This window comes from Hakea prostrata, chromosome 4 (assembly GCF_041222555.1).
Source record: "Hakea prostrata isolate BN-2017 chromosome 4, UWA_Hpros_2, whole genome shotgun sequence".
NCBI lineage: Eukaryota > Viridiplantae > Streptophyta > Magnoliopsida > Proteales > Proteaceae > Hakea > Hakea prostrata.
Window position 1 is genome coordinate 36,028,327 of NC_142603.1, and position 23,206 is coordinate 36,051,532.

The window sequence follows — 23,206 nt, forward strand, 5'->3', positions numbered from 1 at the left end:
TCAAGCCTTGGGTTTCATTTTTTATAAATAAATCTCCATTATGAAAATTATTTGTGACTTTTATTTCCTTTTAGATTCTATTACTTCTTGTTACTAGACTTCTTGCGTATTTATTGCTACTTTCTTATTATGGTGTTTTAAAAGTTGATATAATTAACTAAATAGCATAAGATAGACAACAATGAAAAATATGGCATCAAAGAATACCTTATCTTTCACTTTTTCATCCACATCAGCCTCTACTAAGTCAAGAACGAGTTGTTCAAGCTTAACCCACTCATCAAACCTCCTATTGACTGCGAAAAGAACAAGAAACTGAATAAGTAACCATAGCTTTAGAGTCAGCAATATGCATTGTCAGCATGTATGAAAAATTATTCAATGCATTATCATAAAAATATTAATACTAAAAGGCAATGTTGTTTGTGATCTACAGTTGCAATTGTTGTAGAGTAAACTTGTATTGTAATCAGATATTAATTGTTCTCTTAAATTGCAATGTCCAAGTAACTTATCTTATCTCTATAAAGGAGGGAGAGAATAGTTGATTCGTTAAATAAAACATAATCAATATTATTATTATTACTATTATAAAAACATGAAATCAAGGAACACGACTACATTTTAATTTTCTTAAACACCCTTATCTATTCAATCAATTAGACTTTTAAATCATAAATAAATAATGTCTAAAATTATAATTTTCATTCTTAAGAATTAATAATTTTTAACTATTAATGAGTAATTAGTTATTCATGGGCTGAGCAAAAAAGACAAAGTAGCTGTTGTAATTGCAAGGTTATGTAAAATGCTTATAATGCCTTTTCATATGTTATCGAAAAATGGATAATTGTGATCATCTTTTGTGATATATAGCCGCCGTAGCTTCTTACATAAATATGTAATGGAACAGAAAGTTCTTTATGTTTTAATTCTTTTTAATTGTTTTATTTATTAGTTATATAGGGTAATTTTCATCTGGACCCTTAAGGTTTAGTTCAGGTCACTTTTAGTCCCCTAAAAAACTCCCTTTTGCATTTGGTTTCCTTGTGGTTTCAAAGAATGACCAATCAAGACCAAATCATATGTTTTTTTGTCAAAATACCCTTATTTGTTCCACGGTCAAGATTGTATCATGTATACCCACTTCAATCCAATGGTTTATATTAAAACTGCCAATTATAGTTGTAATTATAATATTTTTATTTTGTATTTCGGGTCTTAAAATATTAAATTTACAAAATTATGCCCTTCTATGAAACTCTGAAAACTTCATTTTCATCCCAAAACCCTAATTTGTAGAATACCAAAAAACTGAATTTCCAGAAAAGAAAACGAGCATTACAAAATTTTAATTCAATTAAGTTGGTTCATTTTAATATGATTAAAGGTTAAAGATCTATGGTTAAGTTTTATGGGTTACATTTCTGTTGGCATCAAGCATTTAACCCTAAATTAAAACCAAATGACGAAGACAGAGTGGAGTCCAATGACAAAACCGACGGCAATTCCAATTTAATAGTGAACGATGTCAAAAGAAGACGCAACACTGACAAGAACAAATCCACCACTCATTATCGTGTTCTCATAATCATCACCTACATATCTCTGTTTCTAGGTTTTATATCTATAGGCTTGCTTACAAGATTCTACTTGATCCATGACAGTTCAAGTAGGTGGGTTTTAACTTGGGTTCAATCCGCTGGTTTGCCTCTTCATTCTTTGCTTTGTGATGGGTTCCATCACTAATTTAAGCAAATTCCTCATCAGAGCATTTCCTACCTCCCTGTCTCAACTTCATCTCCCATTTTCTTTTCCCAACTCACCTTCAATCTAACCTTTTCTGTGCTCCTAGTGAAACAAAGAGTCGTCTTCACCAACCTCAATGTTGTTATTCTCACCAACCTGAGTTCTCTTAGCACTTGAATCCAACCATGACAAACCAAAAGGGTAACACAGAGACAATACTTTTTTGGAAAATGTGATTTTAGTATTCTCAAAAATAGAGTTTTCTTGCAAGATGGAAATGAGATTTTCATTGAGTTTCAACTAAGGGCATAATTTTGTAAGTTGAAAATTTAAGATCCTTAAATATAAAATAAAAATATTACACTACAGCTATGGTTCACTTTTTTAATATAAATGGTTGGATTGGAATTGGTATATATGGTACAATCTTGACTGTTGCAGAAATAAGAATATTTTGATTAAAAAAATATATAATTTTAGGATATTTTTCAACAAAAGAATGATTTAAAAAAAAAAAAGAGAGAGACGCACAGGAAGAGTTTATGCGTAAAAAATAAAATAAATAAATGCTAAGCTTGTCAAAGATGAACACCGTGATCTTGTATGGAAGTTGCAAAAAAAGGGGGGGGGGGGTTCTTCAGTGATTGGTTAGGCTTATTTATAAGATATGTTTCAATATTTTCCATGCAATTTTATCAAGTCCAGTTCAGAACTCCAGATTGACCTGGATTCAGCTAATTTGTCGTGCAGAAAATAAACATTTTCTTGGTGGAACATCCAGAGAATAAACCTAGACAGCTCTAAGTATTGAAATAAGGATAACCCATTTCAAATCAAAAGAAATAATTCACTCCTCTCTACTAATGAAGAACGAAACATATGTGGAAAATCCCAAACACAGCAAAGCAGGGTTAGTGATTAATTGCATACAACTAATCATCGTTCAGAGATTGTCATTAGCCAGTCCCCTTTCCTATTGTTTTATCTTTGATTTATTTACATTTATCTAATCCAATTTGTAGTTTGCCACTCAAACATGAGGAAGTAAACAAAAACGACAAAGAGAAAGGGAGGAAAATGGTAGGAGATCTTTTAATTTCTTCTCGATCACAGGTTTTACCAGTGTGTGGTTCTTTCTTCCACAGTTCTACTGGGTTTATTCAAAATAAGGGTGGAAAGGGAAAATATGCAACCACATCATTAGAACAACACATTGGGAGATCAAAACCCCCAAAAAATCGATGAGATGAAGACCTTCCAATGTTATACCTATCAAGGTTGAACTGATTATGAGAGATAGCGTCAAGGTTGAACTGAAATGAGTCTCCACTGTCACTATCGCCTTCCCCTTCTCTGATTCCCACTCTCTCTACGTTCGTTCTTGCAAATAAGACGAACGAAATGGTTGAAGACGATGAAAGGGTTGAAGATGAGAACCCACATACGCTCTCTGTGTTCATTCATTCTTAGGAGTCAAAGCCAAAGATTGAAGAGAGATTGTCGTCCTCTCTCTCTCTCTCTCTCTCTCTGTGTTCACGTTCGTTTTCCTTCTTTTGAACGATTTTGAAGCTGGTATTTTGTTTGTGGTTGGGTTCGGTCCAGTGAGGTGAAACAAGGGTTGAGTTCGAATCGTTGAACCGAACGGTTCAACAGTTTGGCTTCACTTGAAATATTGAAGGAGCACATGCTTTTCATCGACGGCCAATATTAAATCTGGTGTGCTGTGATGATATGAAGCATAACTAGCTTAGTGTGGCGCATTAACTGAAGCAAAATTGAGTATCATGTCAAAGGTGGTATGTTAAAGCGGTTAAAGACCCAACTTCCCTAGGGGAGGTTTTGGGTTAGCACCCACTCGGCGGCATTAATATAAAAGCTCACCCCCTGAGGAAGTAAATCGTGTTGCGCGTAAGCTAGCCCGGATGAACCGCAGTTCCCAAAAAAAAAAAAAAATTTGAGTATCATGCTAGCTTGCCACCAACCTTTTCTTTCCAATAGAGAGTGGCGTTAAAATCTCCAACTGTCAGCCAGTTACCATCCCTTCAGTCTGCAGTATATCAGATTTTTTCCTGCACCTTATGCCTTTCAAATTTGTGGTGATTCCCATGCACTCAAGTTATGAAACATACTCTTCGGAACGTTAGGTAGTCAAACTCTGAGGCCTGAGACATTAACATTCGTTAGAATGACCACCACACTTAAATCTGACTTCCAAAAGTAAGCCAAGCAAATCTGACTTCTTGAGTTCTTGATTGATAGGTTCAAGTCCACTATTTTCTCTCTTGATTTAACTATTTCCCAATAACCTTTAGAGAGCAGCTGCATTTGGTTTCCATTAAGAAGATAATGTCTAGTTGGTGTTCCTGTTTTAGGGGCCGGTCGAACTGTTGGGGAGCCACCTTTACCTTGACAACTCTAGCGTATACAATGAAAAATAGATCCCACGCACCTTCTGGGCTAATTGGACACCCACTTTGAATTTGAGATGTAAAAGCTCCGTTTTCTCTGGTAGAAGCTGCATCCGTAGGAAGATTTTATTGAAACACCACTTTGATTAGCTCTCCAATGTGTGAGCAAGATATCCCATTAACTGGCTAGCTACGGTTCTCCAGCCAAAACTTTCTTCAAGTCTAATCTGTTCTCAAAGTGTTGTAAATATGTTTAAAACTTTATATAAATATTTGTTTTAATTGTGTCTTTTATCCATGGTTTTATTTAGTCCCACATCGAGTTGAGAGGATCTGATTATATGGTTTATCTATAGTAAGGGCCCATGTATTATTAATTTGCCTGAATCCTGTTGTGACCCTACCATGATTATATAGATAGATATATGTATTAATATTAATATATCTATATGACTTGGGACTAGGGACTTTGATCCGGAAGGCCCATTTTGTCATGGGCCATATTCGGAAGGCCCATTTTGTCATGGGCCCTATCGGCCCGGGTGATTACGTGGAGATGCCATTAGAGAGGCACTGTCCAGTAGGGAGGTCAGCTGGATAGGTACCTTCTTGAAGGGAGTTGAGCTGAAAGGTACCCTCAACAAAGAGAGGTGACCTTACCCTTTCATCCACAGCCTTTGGAGCTCTATATAAAGCCATTTCCGAGTTCATTCTAAGCACTGAATTTCCTCCTCCTCTTTCTTTCTCTCTCTCCTTGTTGTTCTCTCAAGTAGTGAACATTACCTGATACACCTTAAGTAACCTTTCTAGGGTGCAACCTTAAAGGTTGGGCTAACTGATCTTGGGGTGAAGACACTGTAGAACCCGTATTGCACAAATCGGGGTGTCTAAATACCTTAAAGAAAGTACCTCTGGTATGTTTCAGCTCATTTGACAGTATTGTGAGAACAAGCGTTCAAGTATATTTGCAGATTCCTCAACAACGTTTCAACAAGTTTAAGGTATTTAGTATTTTCTACTATGGCTAATGACAACACTAAAGTAGTCAACACAACCGTTGGAAAAGAGACCAACATGAAGGACTCTACAAACGTAAGTGCACATGAGAAAGTCATTGAGAACAACACTCCTCTTCCATCTCTGCAAGCTTCACAACCACCAACCGGAAAGTCAGATTTTGACAAAATCAAGCAATTCAAAGGTGAGAACTTTAAACGTTGGAAGCAAATGCTGTATTTTACACTTATGGAAGCTGGGATAGCATTTGTGCTGAATGCACCCCAACCTGATAAGTCAGGTGATCCTTCATTCGATCAGAAAAGGATCGAATGGTTCACTACGGATTTCAAATGTAAGAATCGCATTCTAAATGCGTTGTCAAACGAGTTATACAATGTGTATAGCTCTTATGAATTTGCTTATGAAATTTGGGAGGCATTAGTCAAGAAATATACTCTTGAGGATGCCGGTAACTTAAGGTTTGTGGTTGAAACCTTTCTGGAGTTTACGATGGTCGATGGGATTAGCATCTCCGACCAAGTAAACAAGTATCAAGTGTTGGTGGGGAATCCGGCAAAAGAGAATATCATTCTGCCAGATGCCTTTGTGACCAGTGCCTTGATACACAAGCTTCCTTCCTCTTGGAGTGCCTTCAAGGTCTCAATGAAATAGAAGAGGAAGGACTGGGCCTTTGATAGTGTTGTGGTTTGGATCAAAATAGAAGAGAGGAATCGACTTAGGAACGAATCTAGTAGTTCCAATAAGCCTAAGGCCAACTTGGTAGAGACTGAACAGAAAAAGAAATCTAATAAGTCTCTGAAACCCAATCAAGATGTTACCTTCAAAAAGAAGAAGAGAGCATGCTTCAAGTGTGGCAAACCTGGGCATTTCATAAAGGATTGCAGGGTAAAGAAGAAAGGAGGATCAGAGAAAGCAAGGGCTAATCTGATTGATTCTGAGATCTACACTGCAATGATAACAGAGGCTTTTGTAGTTGAAAAGTCAACATCCTAGGTGATAGATACAAGTGCCACCAGGCACATTTTTGGAGATAGGGGCTTCTTCTCCAAGTACTCTGATGCTGTCAAGATCTTCATGGGAAATTCTCAACTAGCCAATGTAATCGGAAAATGACAAATCACCCTGAAGCTTACCTCTGGAAAAATTCTGAAGTTGGAGAATGTCCTCTATGTACCAGATATAAGGCGAAATCTGATCTCTGGTCCGCTCCTGAATAAAGCTAGGTTCAAACTGTCCTTTGAAGCAGACAAAGCAGTTCTCTTGAAAAATGATGTATTTATTGGAAAAGGTTATCTAAATGATGGCCTCTTTGTATTGAGTATTACTGAATTAATAAATACTTCTGATTCTGCTTATGTTCTTGATTCTTTTGATTTATGGCATGGTAGACTAGGTCACGAGTGCACCTTATATATCTCAATTATGTAAGTTGGGCATTATACATAGTGTTAAACCACCACTGACTAAATGTCAAATTTGTGTTGAGGCTAAATTTACAAAGAAACCTCATAAGTCAGTGGATAGGAAAACGAATTTGCTAGAACTAGTGCATAGTGATTTATGTGACTTCAAATCACAAGAATCAAGAGGTGGTAATAGGTATGTTATCACCTTTATAGATGACTGTTCTAGATATACTATGATATATCTACTGAAATCTAAGAATGAAGCATGCAATGTCTTTCTATCTTATAAAGCAGAAGTAGATAATCAACTTGGAAGAAAGATAAAAAGGCTAAGGACTGACAAAGGGTCAGAATATTTCAGCCTTAGTAAATTCTTTGAAGAGAATGGCATTATTCACCGAACCACTGCCCCATATCAACTAAAATCTAATGGGATAGCAGAAAGGAAAAATCGTTCATTAAAAGAGATGATGAATGCAATGTTAATCAGTTTTGACTTACCACTTGACTTGTGGGGGGATGCAATATTAACTTCGTGTTATGTTTTAAACAGAATTCCCCACAGGAAAACTGGAATGATACCATATGAAAAATGGTATTTAAGGAAACCAAGTGTGAAACACTTGAGAACATGGGGTTGTTTGGTCAAAGTGGCCATTCCAGAACCTAAGAAGCGAAAAGTTGGTCCTAAAACCATTGACTGTGTGTTTTTAGGATATGCAGTACATAGTTCTACATACCGTTGCATGGTTATAAGAACCATTGAAGAAATTTGTGAGGAAAATTCAATAATTGAGACAAGGGATGCTGAATTCTTTGAAAGAATATTTCCTTTTAAATTTAATAGACTTGATAGTGAGTCTGGAAGTAGTAGTATGAATCATGGAAATGATTTGGCTACAACCACTGATTTATCTCATGAATTGACACAAGACAGTGGAAATGAGATAATATTGACTCCAAGTGGAAATGAGAATCCTATACGGAAAAGCAAAAGACAAAGGAAAGCTAAATTTTCATCTGATGAGTGGATAGTCTATCTTATAGACAATGACCCTCTCACATATAGTGAAGCAGTTACTTCTCCGGATGCTGTCTTTTGGAAGGAAGCTATAAAGAGTGAACTAGATTCCATTATAGCTAACCACACTTGGGAATTGGTAAATCTTCCTCAAGGTTCAAAGGTGTTAGAAACCAAGTGGATATTTCGAAAGAAATTGAAACCTGATGGTTCCTTAGATAAGTTTAAAGCCAGACTTGTAGTCAAAGGTTTTAGGCAAAAGAAAGACATAGATTACTTTGACACCTTTGCACCTGTAGCAAGAATAACCACTGTGAGAGTTCTCATGGCGATTGCATCTATCTACAATTTGGTGATACACCAAATGGATGTAAAAACAACATTTCTAAATGGGGAATTGGAGGAAGAGATCTACATAAGACAACCAAAAGGTTATGTATCTCTTGGTCAACCTAATAAGGTTTGTAAATTAGTCAAGTCATTGTATGGGTTGAAGCAAGCACCCAAGCAGTGGCATGAGAAATTTGATACTGCTCTCATTTCAAAGGGTTTTAGTGTCAATGATTCTTAAAAGTGCTTATATAGTAAGTTTCATCAAGGGAAGGGTGTTTTTATTCTACTTTATGTAGATGACATGTTGATCATGGGAACAAGCCTAGAAATAGTTAATCAAACTAAGAAACTGCTATTGTCTTTATTTGACACCAAAGATTTGGGCACCGTTGATGTAATTCTGGGAATTAGAATCATCAGAAAAGAAAGAGAAATTATACTCTCTCAAGCTCATTATGTGGAAAATATGCTTAAGAAGTTTGGTTTTTATGATTCTGGTTCGTTCAAAACTCCTTTAACTATGGAAAGTAATTTTCAAAAAAATATTGGAGAACCAGTAAATCAGAAGAGATACTCATAGATTATTGGATCTGTAACTTATCTAATGAACTGTACTAGGCCAGATATTGCTCTAACAGTTGGAAAATTGAGCCAGCATACTCATAATCCTAGTAAAGAGCACTGGCTTGGAATTGAACGATTACTTCAGTATCTTAAGGGTACTATGCATTATGGACTTCACTATAGTGGAAATCCCTCTGTCTTGGATGGACACTGTGATGCTAATTGGATCTCAGATTCAAGAGAAACACTAGCTACAAGTGGATATGTGTTTATGCTAGGTGGAGGAGCAATCTCATGGAAGTCAGTTAAGCAATCATGTGGAACATCTTCTACAATGGAAGCAGAATTCGTAGCTTTGGAAAAGGCTGGAAGTGAAGCTGAATGGCTTAGAAACATGATTGCAGATATACCTCTATGGCCCAAACCAATGCCACCTATATCGCTGCACTGTGACAGTAAAGCAACTATAGGAAGAGCCAAGAATCGGGTATATAATGGCAAAAGAAGACACATACGTCTTCGACATAATCTTGTAAGGCAATATATTGATGAAGGAACAATTGCAATTGATTACGTGAAATCAGAGGAGAATTTAGCTGATATGTTCACTAAAGCTATGCCTACAAGAGCTTTTAATGAAGCACTTATGGGAATGGGATCAAGACCTGTGACATAGGTCATGTGACGGACACCCAACCTATGTGAAGAGGTTAAATCCTGAATTAGGTTCAAAGGGTAAGCAACAAAGTCACTAGATGACCTGTTTGTACTACTATACACCATTCTGAATAAATATAGTAAAGTAGTACCACCATATCGTTGATAGGATGAGTGACTGACTCTTAATCAAGCGTAGCTCACTAAATGTGGGGGTGTGTCAAATGTGGTGCACACCTAATGCTGACCTAAACAGATATAGAGGGTGAGGCAGCCTTCAGTTGGAAATGTTACACAGGCAAACTTCCTTAAATATCTGTGAGACCAAGATTCAAGACAAGGCCGATAAAATGTCTATTTCTCTTTATAAAGGGGTTGTAGGAAGGTCGACCAATTGGATATGAATGGTGGAGTAGCCAGCTACACTGAAGAGGATAGGTTCAAAAAGTCAGACTTCACCGGTACTCTGTAGCGTGCTTTATCAGATCTAGTGTAGATTCAAGTCCGAAAGAGATCTACAACGAAGTGTCCTATTGTGTCTAATGTGTTCACTTCTGCTTGAGTCTTCAGCCTTTGTATTTGAAGTTTTAACCATTGTAGGGGATTGTTGTAAATATATTTAAAACTTTATATAAATATTTGTTTTAATTGTGTCTTTTATCCATGGTTTTATTTAGTCCCACATCGAGTTGAGAGGATCTTATTATATGGTTTATCTATAGTAAGGGCCCATGTATTATTAATTTGCCTGAATCCTGTTGTGACCCTGCCATGATTATATAGATAGATATATGTATTAATATTAATATATCTATATGACTTGGGACTTTGATCCAGAAGGCCCATTTTGTCATGGGCCCTATTTTGGAAAGCCCGCTGCTGGGTGATTACGTGGAGATGCCATTAGAGAGGCACTCTCCAGGAGGGAGGTCAGCTGGACAGGTACTTTCTTGAAGGGAGCTAAGCTGAAAGGTACCCTCAACAAAGAGAGGTGACCTTACCCTTTCACCCACAGCCTTTGGAGCTCTATATAAAGCCATTTTCGAGTTCATTCTAGGCATTGAATTTCCTCCTTTTTCTGTCTCTCTCTCCCTGTTGTTGTTCTGTCAAGCAGTGAGCATTACCTGATACACCTGAAGTAACATTTCCGGGGTGCAACCTTAAAGGTTGGGCTGACTGATCTTGGGGTGAAGACACTGTAGAACCCGTATTGCACGAATCGGGGTGTCTAAATACCTTAAAGAAAGTACCTGCAGTGCGTTTTCTTCCCTCTTAAAAACTTTTTGAAGAAAAAGGGTCAAATTTTTTTTGGATTCCTCAACAATTATTCAACACAAAGGAAAACAAGAATTTATGATGCTCAAGAGGGGACATGAAACACCAAATCTTTGATTACAAGCTCTAAAAAGTGTAATGACCAGTCTTAGGTATCTTTTGCCATCTTGAACAAGACCTACTTGTGCCGGAGACCAGGAGGAGAGACAAGTCTCTCTACTGTATGACCGTCAATGATTATGGGGTCTTCTTCTACTTTATTTTTCAAGGGGATTTAGTAGAGTGGTAAAGAGTCATACCTTTTATTAAAGATATTATGGGTTCAACCTCATTGACTATATATGTAATCTCCTATATATAAAAGTCTCCTGGCCAGCTGGAAAATAATAATAATAATAGAGGTTTAAAGTTATCTTCCATGGCCAGCTGGAAAGAGATACATGATGAAAGAGGGAGGAAGAGGAAGAAAGGGAAACTAATGAGGCAGTGGTGGGTAAGGAATGAAACCAGCCACACAGGGCTGAGAGAATATAGGTTGAAAGTAGGGATGTAAATGGACCGAATTCAGATAATATCCTATCGATTTTTGGACAAATTCAGTCGGATTCGGATGATAATCGGATTGTTATTTTCTTAAGTAGATTCTTCTAAATGGGCATGAATAAGATCAAATACAATTTTTTGACTACCTGCTTACATCTTTACCATTTTATTTGTGAGGGCTAGGTTTGAAATTTAAGAATTTAGCAACTTTGGTAGTTATTTTATTAGAAAACTAGAAAAATAGTCACGTATCACTAGTAAAAATTTTATAATAATAATAAAAATAAATCTAAATAAGTAACTTAATCGGATAATTTTATCCGACAAATAATAATCGGTAAGAAATGGGTATACCATATCCGCATCCTATTAGTAATTCGACTGATTCGGATACCCCTAAACGAATGCGGATGCGAATTCGGAAGCGAATTTCGGTTATCCATTTACACCCTTAGTTGAAAGGCAGAATTAAGACCGAACACTCAAGTAATTTGTACTATATATAGTAGCACCTTTGGAGTCACAAATAAAGGATAAAGACTGAGAAAAAAGGTAAAGAAAAACAACCTCTTTAGTTATGAAAGAGCCAGATCAACTTAAGAGTGCAAATTAACCATCAGTTCTCCTTGAACGTAGAAGAATCTCAATAATTGTGCGCCTTTAAAACATGGATGGTAGGGGTGCAAGTTTGGCCCTGGTGGCCCTGACCCGCCTTAAGCCCGCCCTGAGCCCGAATAGGGCTTGGGCTAAAAATTTTGGACCTAAAGGCGGGTTAGGGCCAAAATATTCTGGCCTTGAACTAGGGCCAAGGGCGGGCTTGGGATTACTCTCTGGCCCACCCAGCCCATCCCGACTTGTCCCTGATCTTGGCTCTGATTCTAGCCCTGATCTTGGCTCTGATTTTGAACCTGATTTTGGACCTAATTTTGGCCTTGATTTTGGCCCTGATTCTGATCCTGATCTTGGCCCTAATCCTGGCCCTGATCTAGGCCCATGATTTTGGCCTTGATTTTAGCCTTGATTTGAGTCTAGACCCTCAACCCATATGGAGAGGAATTAATTCTAATCCACATGGGTGAATACTTGACACGTGTCAAATTTTAAAAACATGATCATGTTTTGTAAAAAATTAATAAAAATAAATTATATCCTCATTACCAGTGTAGTAAGCATTCATGTGATTTTGGCCCCATCCTGACCCTAATTTTGGCTCTAGTCTTAATGTTAATCTGACCCTAATCATGTACTAGATTTTTACCCAAATCTTCATATTAACATTGATATAACCATGGTTCCTTGTGTCAGCAATATATCGCCGACACAAGGCGAAATTTCGCTATGTCGCTGGGGGGCGACACGACACCCCCCAGCGACACCGATATTGCCAGAAGTCGACGATATGTCGTCGACTTCTCGGCAATATATCGCCGACTTCTAGCAATAAAATGGGGAATTCGAGCGAATTTCGCCCGAATTTCCCATTCGATTTTTTTTGCATTTTCTCTCTCTTCTCTCACTTCTCTAGAGCTTCTCTCTCATTTTTCGCACTTTTCACCATATTTTCGTCCGATCTTCGACATCTACGAGTACATCTTGCTTCCTTGTTGCCGGATATTACGTTGTTTCTGTCAATCAGTAGCCGTTTCGCACAGATCTGGGAGTTTTTTCGTCAAATAGGTAACCATTATTCTCTTAGTAATTTTTCACAAAATGCATGCTATATGATGTTGGATGATTTTGAAATTAATATATGTTGACTACCATGTGCCGATCTACGCTTTCACGGAGTCGGAATTTTTTTTCCGCAAAGTATTTTTTTATTTTTATTTTTGTGGGTAAAAAATGATATATTGATTATCTTGTATGATTACTTTTTAAGTGATACAGTGGTTGTATGATGATAGAAAAAACATATGTGGAACTCCGTGAGCCGAGCTACGGACTCACGGAGTCGAAATATTTTTTGATCCAAAAATTAATTATTTTATTTTTCAAAAAATATTAAAATATTAATAAAAATATCAATAATTATGAAAAATGAAAAAATTAGGGGAAAATGGGGGGAAATGTTTTGAAAATTATGGAATAATTATGTAAGTATTTTATTAGTGTATAAACAATTATATGATTGTTTATTAGTGTATAAACAATTATAATGATGTTGTTAATTGTTATTTGTTAATGTTATTTGAATGCAACAGTCATCATGTCTGCTGGTAGGAGTCAGAGGGGAACTAGGTCTTCCCAGGGTGGACGGGGACAGGGACGGGGACAAGGACAGGGACAGGGACAGCCTGAGAGATCAGCAGTAGGAGGGAGGACTGACCCAACATGGCAATATTGTACGGCTATTAATGGAGACAAAAATAAAATAGAGTGTAATTTTTGTCACAAAAGAATATACTCAGGTGGCATCAGTAGGTTCAAGGGTCACATCACTGGGAGTTCAAAGGATGTGACTACATGCACAGAGGCCCATCCAGATGTAATCATGTTACTCAGGGATTTACAAAAGCAGAAGGGGAAGAAGAAAGATGATCGGAGGAAAGTAAACAGAGCACTAGATGATGCAGTGTGGGGTCCGTCATCATATGTGGATGATTCAGATGATGATAGGGATGTTGATCCTGTTGATGTGGACAGAGATCAGGAGGAGAGGGATATGCGGCGGGCCATGGCAGAGAGCAGACGATTGCACCATCAGGAGCAGGATATGGCCAGAGCTAGAGCTACAGGAGCTGGTCCCTCTCCTACAGGGGCTAGACCTTTTGATTCTGGGGGGAGGGGTGGTGTATTTGGCATGTTTGGCAGATCACAGAGTCAACGGGCCATACATCAGGTTCAGACCGTTCAGTGCCACTGCCACGGCAACCATCTGATTGTCCAAGCCGTCAAGACCCGATCATGGAGCAGGATCCTGATACATTCAGGAGAAAATGGGCCAAGCAGCCCAAGATATCTGGTGCATGGAAAGGTATGGCAAAGAAGGTAAAGAAAGCAATGTCAAAGTGGATTTATTACAATTACATCCCAGCAAACACAACACAGGGTCCATACTATACGAATATGATTGATACTATTGCAAAGGCAGGCCCTAGATATGATGGTCCCAACCCTACAAAGTTGATGACCACCCTCCTTCAAGAGGAGAAGCAAGAGCTGCAGGAGGATATTGATAGTATGAAACCCTTTTGGGATACTTATGGATGCACCATCATGTCTGATGGATGGACCGGCCTGACGAGAAAGTCCATCATCAACTTCATGGTATACTGTGATTGGAGAACTGTCTTCTTGAAATCAGTGGATGCTACTAGTCATATGAAAGACCACAGATATATCATGGGTCTCCTGCAGGATGTGATCGAGGAGGTTGGTAGGAAAAATGTGGTGCAAATTGTCACTGACAATGGCTCCAACTATAAGAAGGCCGGTGAAGTGTTGATGGCTTCACCTAATTATAACCTTTTGTGGACACCTTGTGCTGCACATTCAATTGACCTAATGCTGAAGGACATTGGAAAAATCAGCATTGTCCACAACACTGTTGAGAGTGCAAGACAGGTAACCAACTTCATCTACAATCATAACGTTGCTTTGGCAATGATGAGGAGATCATGTGGAGGTGAGTTGGTGCGACCTGGTCCGACACGATTTGCGATGAATTTCGTCGCCTTGAGCAGCATGCAAGATAAGAAGTCGAGCCTCAGATCCATGTTTGCATCGCAGGAGTGGTTTGATTGGGCTGGATCCAAGTAAGATAACTATCTATTATTTCATCTTATAAATTATTATATTTATATTATGAGTTTATGATTATCTTGTATGATATCTATTGTCTATTGACTTAATGAGTTTGTGATAATTCAGCACGACCAATGGCCGCGCCGCACAGTACACAATATCATCTGATGATTTCTAGAGATGTGTTACTGTGGTGTTGCAGGCCATAGATCCTATAGTAAAGGTCTTGCGTATGGTGGACTCTTCCTTAAGGGGACCCACTATGCCCCACTTGTATGCATCCCTTGAGCGTATGAAGGATGCTATAAAGGCAGCAAACCTTAGAGGATATCGGGCTTTCTTAGATATTGTCGATGCACGAAGGACAGCTCATCGATTCTTCCTCTGCATAGGGCCGGTAAGTAAATATTCTAGGTTGTTGATTTGTAGTTGTAAACTTGTGGGCTTGTAGCATTGTAGGTATTGGTAGTTGATACTAATTTTAAGCTTTTTTAATTATGCAGCATATTTTCTAAACCCTAAGTATCAATATAGTCAACATTTAGGTTTGGACACAAACCTATTGGATGCCCTGCTACAGGTGATAACGAAGTTGGAGCCAAATGAGATGCTCCAATCATTTTGCCACAATGAGGTGAGACATTGGGAATTTCAAATGATTAGTGAGTTGTATTTATTGTTTAAATAATTTAGATAACTAATCAATACTAATGATTGTATTATTGCAGATCAAATTGTTTAGGGATGCATTTGGATCTTTTAGTGGAGCTCTTGCTGTACGGGGCAGAGAAACCAGTGATCCAGGTTAGATACTTATATAGTTAGATCCTTAGATGCATAAATGTTTTGAGTCTTTTGACTTTTGAGTTTCTAACTTAATATTTTTGTGATAATGCAGCTGAATGGTGCAACAGTGCATCAAACTTGCGAAGGTTGGCAATCAGGATCTTGTCTCAGACTTGCTCTGCCTCTGGATGTGAGAGGAATTGGAGTTCATTCAGCATGATCCACTCCAAGAGGAGGAACCGGTTGGGAAGCCAGCGTCTAGATGACCTTGTATTTATTCACTATAATATGAGGTTGAAGCTGCAATAGGCCAGGGAGCAGGCTCAAAATGATAGGCAATACATCAATCTCGATGATATATTTGATGTGGCCGAAGATGAGCAAGATCCGCTCACTCAGTGGATGTTGGACAGGGGTGAACCGGTATTGGACCAACCTGGAGGGAGGCCTGACCCATAACTAGCTCAAGCTGCAGGGGTTAATGTGGATGAGTATATGGCCACTCAAGAGGGTCAGGCACATGCAGAGGAAGCTGCCACTGCTGATGAGGATTGGATGATGGCACCAGGCACGGAGGAGCGGCAGGACGACAATCCCGATGACACACTCCCGCCTAGTCAGACTGGTCGAGATGATGATGATGATGATGGTGGTGGTGGTAGCGGTAGTGGTGGTTGTGGTGGAGGCATTAGAGAGTGTCTACATGTTCCATTACCAGAGACACAGCAGCCCCCACCCAGATACACTGGGGAGAGTCATTTTGATCATGCCACCCAGGATTATGATCATGGTGGTGATTATTAGCGTGGTCGTCAATATCCTGATACGAGGCCGAACCACCATCAGAGGGGGGCTGGCCATGACGGCCAGCAACAGCACGGAGGTGGTTATGATTATGGTAATCCTTGGGATGCGGCGATTGCGTCAATGGGGTCCATGAGCTTGGATAAGTCCTTAGGCTCCACAGCAGGTTATTGGCCTACGGATAATTATGGTGTCCCTCTCCCTCTTTCACATGGACAGTATGATATGGGAATTAATAACTCCTCTAGTTCTTCGTATCATGGGAGCTATGGTGTCCCCTCTAGTTCTTTGTATTATGGGAGTTATGGTGTCCCTCTCCCTCCTTCACAATCAGAGTCATTCGTACCAACAAGGGCATCTGATGGCATGCGGAACGTTCCTTGGCCCTATTCTCACTTCCCTCAAATTGGAGTTCTCATGGCGGCGGAAGATGACCGCTATAGAATTGCAGTTAATGATTACTTAAACAATTTTCAATATCATATGAGATGGGATGAGTATGTGAATTTGTTGGGGGGGGCATCACTTGGAGACAGTCTGAGTCACAGGAGTTCGATCCACCTAGGCAAAGTACTTGGTACTGAGAGTTCCAAATTTTATATGGTTGGATGACTCTATGTATTTCAGTATTTGTACAATGAATTGTAGACTTTATATGATTTGGTTTTTATGAGTTTTTAGGTTTTTAGTTTCGGGGCTTTCGTCCGCATACAGTAGGACATGGGTCGATTAAGAACATTAGTTTAGGTAATGTTTTAGGTCAAAATAACACTCCCAATGTGTTTATTGGCCTCAAATTAGGTTACACATCAAATTTCAGGTCAAAATGACCTAAAATATCCATCGAAACAGGGGTTCGATTTTTCATCAAACCCCAACCAAAAATTGGTCGACTTTCGGCGATATGTCGCCCATGTCGCCGTATCGCCAAGGTCTGACACGGCGACATGGGTCGACATATCGAACCTTGGATATAACTATAAGTCTTAACTTTGACCTTCAGTTATTTTGATCATATTAGACTATGAGTTAACTTTTTATATTATTTTTAAGATCAATTTTATTTTTTGAACTAAGTCATTTTTAGTTCCCAAAAATCATTGATTTTTTTTTTACTAAGGCAAGATAATATATTATAAATAATAAAATCTACTATATAGAGAATTAATATCTAACAAATCTACACCCCAACTTCTCATTATGAATATGGACATCTTTCTTTTGCCTCCAATGTGATATTTCAGAAAAAAGAAAAAAAAAGAAAAAAAAACTTATTAAGGACAGATAGCTATGTTTGTAACTAAATTATTCATTTTCTTTAACTACGAAAAAATATCATTACTAAATTATCGTTGACTTACTTGTTAACAAAGTTTTGAATATGAATTTTTTTTGTTGAATAAAGATGTCAATGAGAAAAGTTTTCAGTTTCCATCACCAAAACAATGGGAGACTTTCAGAGCTCAATATAGAATTATAGAGTATGAATTTATTTATGTTTAAAGCAACATTATCAACTTATTGACTATTTTATCATTTTGTATGAGCTTGAATCATCTTATATTTCTATGAATTTTATTTTTAGTTTACTCGTGATATATATATATATACACACACACACTAGTAAAGTAATGATACATGCAAATGCACGTGGCCATATGAGAGAGAAAAGATATCGAGTCAAAAAAGAGAAATAAATTTTTTATATTGAGAAAGAAGACAATTGAAATAAACAATCAAGTTTGGGGTGATGGAATAATCAGTGGACTTTTGAGAGGGAGAGTAAGTACATGGGAAATAAGTACAAGAAAGAGTATTCAAAAACTTCAAAAACAAAAAGAGATAAAGAGGATTATTATACGTGCAAAATCACGTCTTCCTTTGGGGGGGGGAAATACTCGGTTTTCGTCTCAGAGACCTAGTAATTTTGACCAATAAAGGAAAACAAGGTGAGAAGAAACACATTAGTCACAAAATTGGAAGTATAGTGATTGTTCTTATGGATTTACCAGCTGGAAAAGCAAGTCATTCGATACACCACGAAACAAGTACACCTTGTCAACCAGATTATAGAAAAGAAAATGTGATATACTTGATCTAATGGTTTTTGGCAGGACAAGAGTCTCTTGCTGCAGTCCTTCAGAGTTAGTTCTGAACTTCAAACATAAGTGTGCAAGCATCTACTCTTGCAATCATGTTCGGAGTTGGTGACGTTGAGCAAAATTTGATGTCACTTGAATAGTATCCCTCTGTAAATCCATGGAGAAATAAATAAACAATCAAAGTGGAACCAGTCCCACAGGACCAAAAATGAAAATAAGCACTGATGACATAAAACCAAACAATCATGATCCATGGTTAAATATTCCTTGAAACTATAGTTTAAGAAACTTCGTAAATAATATTCAAAAACATCTGACACATGATCTAGTAAGACACAGAAAACATATACATGAAAGTGCAATTATGTTGCAACCTTCCTATCTCTAGCTTCATTGGAGAAATCAGAAATTGGTCAAGAAAGAATCACTTACAAATTTTCTAGTTCTACTGGTTCCATGCAGAACCAAGTTGGTCATATTATAATTACCAATAAGTTATGCTGTCAATCCAAGGTTGAAAAGCACGTAAAATATATCAAAGATCATCTCCCTTGTATTCTGAGCATGCAAATCACCATAGTCCATAGCCAACAGTTCTGACCAGTACATTGATGTGACATACCTTATCCAAAGGCTTGTCTGAAGAAAATTACTATAAGATGCTCCAATACATGTATTTTGATGGATCATGGTAAGATGCAGCAAGAAGATAATAAAAGCAACCAGCACAGTTACCTGCAAGAACATCCAGAACCAGTTAGCTTATTAATAAGTTCTTCCCCTTCTAGTACAACAAAAAAGAGATTATTTTTTTCCCAGGAAACTAACACAAATAAGTTTCGCACATCAAACCGGCCCATAAGTAATTGAAATGCCTATCTTTCTCCAATCTGTTAATATAAAGCATGAAGTGAAAAAATATGATCTGGACACAAAGCTTCCTAATCTAGTCACAAATCAGGTCCTGAAGATGCACCATACCTGGAGAAAAGAGAACTAACTCTTTGGAGACGCCATAAACGAAGCATATTGAAGAAGCCATATGACCCAATTTCAAAAGGCAATAACCTTCGTGCAACTTCTGAGGGGATTGTTGATATGACATCAAGCGCAAACCAGGTACGTACATGCTTCCAAGCAATCTGCTTTGGGTTGTCAATTAGGAGGTAAGTAGTATTATCAAGGAAGGCAATGAAGAAGGTCAGCACAATATCCACGGCAAAGAACCCATTAACTATGTTATCAGTGATTGCAAGAGTTCCCCTTGGTTCTTGCACGAACCCAAATTCCAATGGAGATATCCAAGCTGTGTATATAACAAGTACAACCAGAAAGGTCTCCCAGAACTTGCAAGCATTGGTTCCATCAAGGTTAAATTCACAAATAAGAATGTATTTATATAATAAATCTAACAAATAAGAATGTATATTATCGGCACCAGTAACCAAAATTCTCAATAAGGAATGTATTCCTTTTAAAAGTTCTAATATAACTTTCTGGTTCTGTATCTCCCTTCCTGTTTCTGAGAGAAAATTTAAGGAAATAAATATGAGTTAAAGAAAATAAAAATCTAGGCTATTATAGACTCCACACTGTACTCGTTTCCCATTTTGGTGACATCCATATTTACCCCCAGGGTTTTATAGTTATATGATCCTCCTTCTTTCGTTTCTAAATAAATCATAACTGATTCTTAATATAGTTTTTTGGTTTTGATTTCGATGGAAGTATCGATTTTGATTTCCTTAACTTTTTTTCTAGGTAAAATAGGGGTGGAATCTTTTTTGATAATGGTAGAAAAGATTTGGGAGATATTTTGTCTCAAAATCTACTTCTTTCTTAAATTACAGGTTATTAGTAAGTAAAATATTTTAAATCTCAAAAGAAAATATAATGTAAAGTTCAGCTGGATTTTATCATTGAGCCTCTAGCTGATAAATCTCACAGCACTGTTTGAGGCCAATGTGTTCAAACAATCAGATCCTAGTGACAACTCAAACTAACCGGATTCAGCTATTGCTACTTTTCCCTTCCTTGTTAGTGTTTGAGGTGGTTATTTTCCTTCTTTGCCCCTTGTAAGCAGTAATAGATGAATGTTATCTCGGACTCCTCTTAATCCTGGTCCATGAGAAAGAAACCATTGACAAAATCAAATGATCCTCTGAGCGTGGAATACAAGTTTTAAAGAATGTGCTGAAATTCTCTTCTGTACTTCAATGCCTTTAGGACCCTGAGTCAGCTTGTAGCCCTTCTCTCTCTCTCTCTCTCTCTCTCTCTCCCTGCCTTTCTTTGGCTTTAGAAAGATTTTATCTTCTAATGTTTGTTCAAGGAAGGAGCAGATTTAGTTAAATATACTAAAATAATTATATTATTACATCCAGATTGGCATCAACAGATCCTTCGGTATACAATTTTTATTATACAAACAGATAACAATCAGGTAATGAATTTGATGACCTTTATCAATTTGTATGTAGAAGAAGGAAATATTTGCAAGCTCATCACAATGAAGGAAAATCAAGAATATTTATCAGTCACAAATACGAATTTAAGGACTATGAATGTTCTGAGAATATATTGCTCAACGAGATTCAACACACTGCCATTCTTGAACCAAACCTGCAACCCAGAGTGAAGAAATAGTTAGGACATAGCTACTGTAGCCAATTGGGTAACATAAAGAAATCAATTAGGTCTCCAACCGATAAAGGCGGGAAAATTTGACCACATCTATAAAATGAATAACAGTATAGAAACTCGATCACTATAAAATACCTTGATTTGTCTTCCATTCGTGAGAGGAGATTGAGAACGATTGGGAGAAGAGATCGAGAGATTAAAACATGATTAACATAGGGCTATATATATATATATATATATATATATATATATATATATACTAACTAAAGGTGTTTCACAAAAGAAGATATCATAAAGGTTAAAAAACCTCAATTTAGTTCAGCTGGAGGCTCAATGACAACAGAGTTCGTCTCATCTTTCAAGACAATCCAATCGAACTATCACAGTTTTGAAAAATCATCAACATAGACAATACTAACCATGGGTAGAGTTCAAATTTGCACAGAGCTAGAAACAAAATACACATTTATTCAAGAGATCTAGCTGACTAACCTATTAGAGAGGAGAACTGAAAGACCATAACGGATCTGTTATAGTTTGAATTTGATTTATGAATTCAATTTTTGGATTCAAGTTTTGAATTCAAGTTTTTAATTGATTGAATTCAAATTTGAATATTGTAAACGAATCTTGTACAACAGCCATGTTAATTTATAAATACATAAGATTTACCCATCAAGGTAAGCAACCTACTTATCAAAATTAGAGTTTTTCTTTGCATTCTTTCATGGTATTAGAGCTAAGATTTTGAAAAAATTTTTCTTCCCAAAACATTATATTTTCAATGGCCACTACTAACACTCCATTCCCCATTACCAATCTCTCCAATTTGTAGTTTGCCACACAAACATGAGGAAGTAAAGAAAAACGACAAAGAAATAGGGAGGAAAATGGTAGGAGATATTTTAATTTCTTCTCTGATCACAGGTTTTGCCAGTGTGTGGTTCCTTCTTCCATAGTTCCACTGGGTTTATTCAAAATAAGGTTGGAAAGGGAAAATATGCAACCAAATCATTAGAACAACACATTGGGAGATCAAAACCCAAAAAATTTGATGAGATGAAGACCTTCCAATGTTATACCTATCAAGGTTGAACTGGTTATGAGAGATAGCATCAAGGTTGAACTGAAATGAGTCTCCACTGTCACTATCACCTTCCCCTTCTCTGATTCCCACTCTCTCTACGTTCATTCTTGCAAATAAGACGGATGAAATGGTTGAAGACGATGAAAGGGTTGAAGATGAGAACCCACCTCTCTGCGTACGCTCTTTCGTTCGTTCTTAGGAGTCAAAGCCAAAGATTGAAGAGAGATCGTCGTCCTTTTGTCTGTGCATGGGTTCGGTCCGGTCAGGTGAAACAAGAGTTGGGTTCGAATCATTGAACCGAACGGCTCAACGGTTTGTCTTCACTTGAAATACTAAAGGAGCACATGCTTTTCGTCAACGACCAATATTAAATTTGGTGTGCTATGATAATATGAAGCATATGCAGCTTAGTGTGGCGTATTAACTGAAGCAAAATTGACTATCATGCTAGCTTGCCACCCACCTTTTCTTTCCAATAGAGAGTGGAATTAAAATCTCCAACCGTCAGCCAGGTTCCCAGTTACCATCCCTCCTTCAGTCTGCAGTATATCAGATTTTTTCCCGCACCTTATGCCTTTCAAATTTGTGGTGATTCCCATGCACTCAAGTTATGAAACATATCTTCGGAACGTTAGGTAGTCAAACTCTGAGGCCTGAGACATTAACATTCATTAGAATGACCACCATACTTAACTCTGACTTCTGAAAGTAAGCCAAGTAAATCTGACTTCTTGAGTTCTTGATTGATAGGTTCAAGTCCACTGTTTTTCTCCGATTTAAACTGTTAAGCAGCAGTGAACATAACCTAATTATACCTTGAGTAAACCTTTCTGGGGTGCAACCTTAAAGGTTTGGGCTGACTGATCTTGGGGTGAAGACACTTTTAGAACCCGTATTGCACAATTCGGGGTGTCTAAATACCTTAAAGAAAGTACTTCATGTACGTTTCAGCTCTAAAGGAGTATTGTGATTACAACAACAGTTCTGGTGTCCGTGCAGATCCCTCAATCGTTTACAACAAGTTTAAGGTATTTAGTATTTTCTACTATGGCTACTGACAACACTGA

At 37.5% G+C, this 23,206-nt stretch overlaps 1 pseudogene; it reads right to left on the reverse strand.

Annotated features, from left to right (window-relative positions):
- Positions 1-18,165: 18,165 nt before the first annotated feature.
- Positions 18,166-22,738, reverse strand: LOC149018756 (potassium channel AKT1-like; annotated as a pseudogene).
- Between the last annotated feature and the right edge of the window lie 468 nt (positions 22,739-23,206).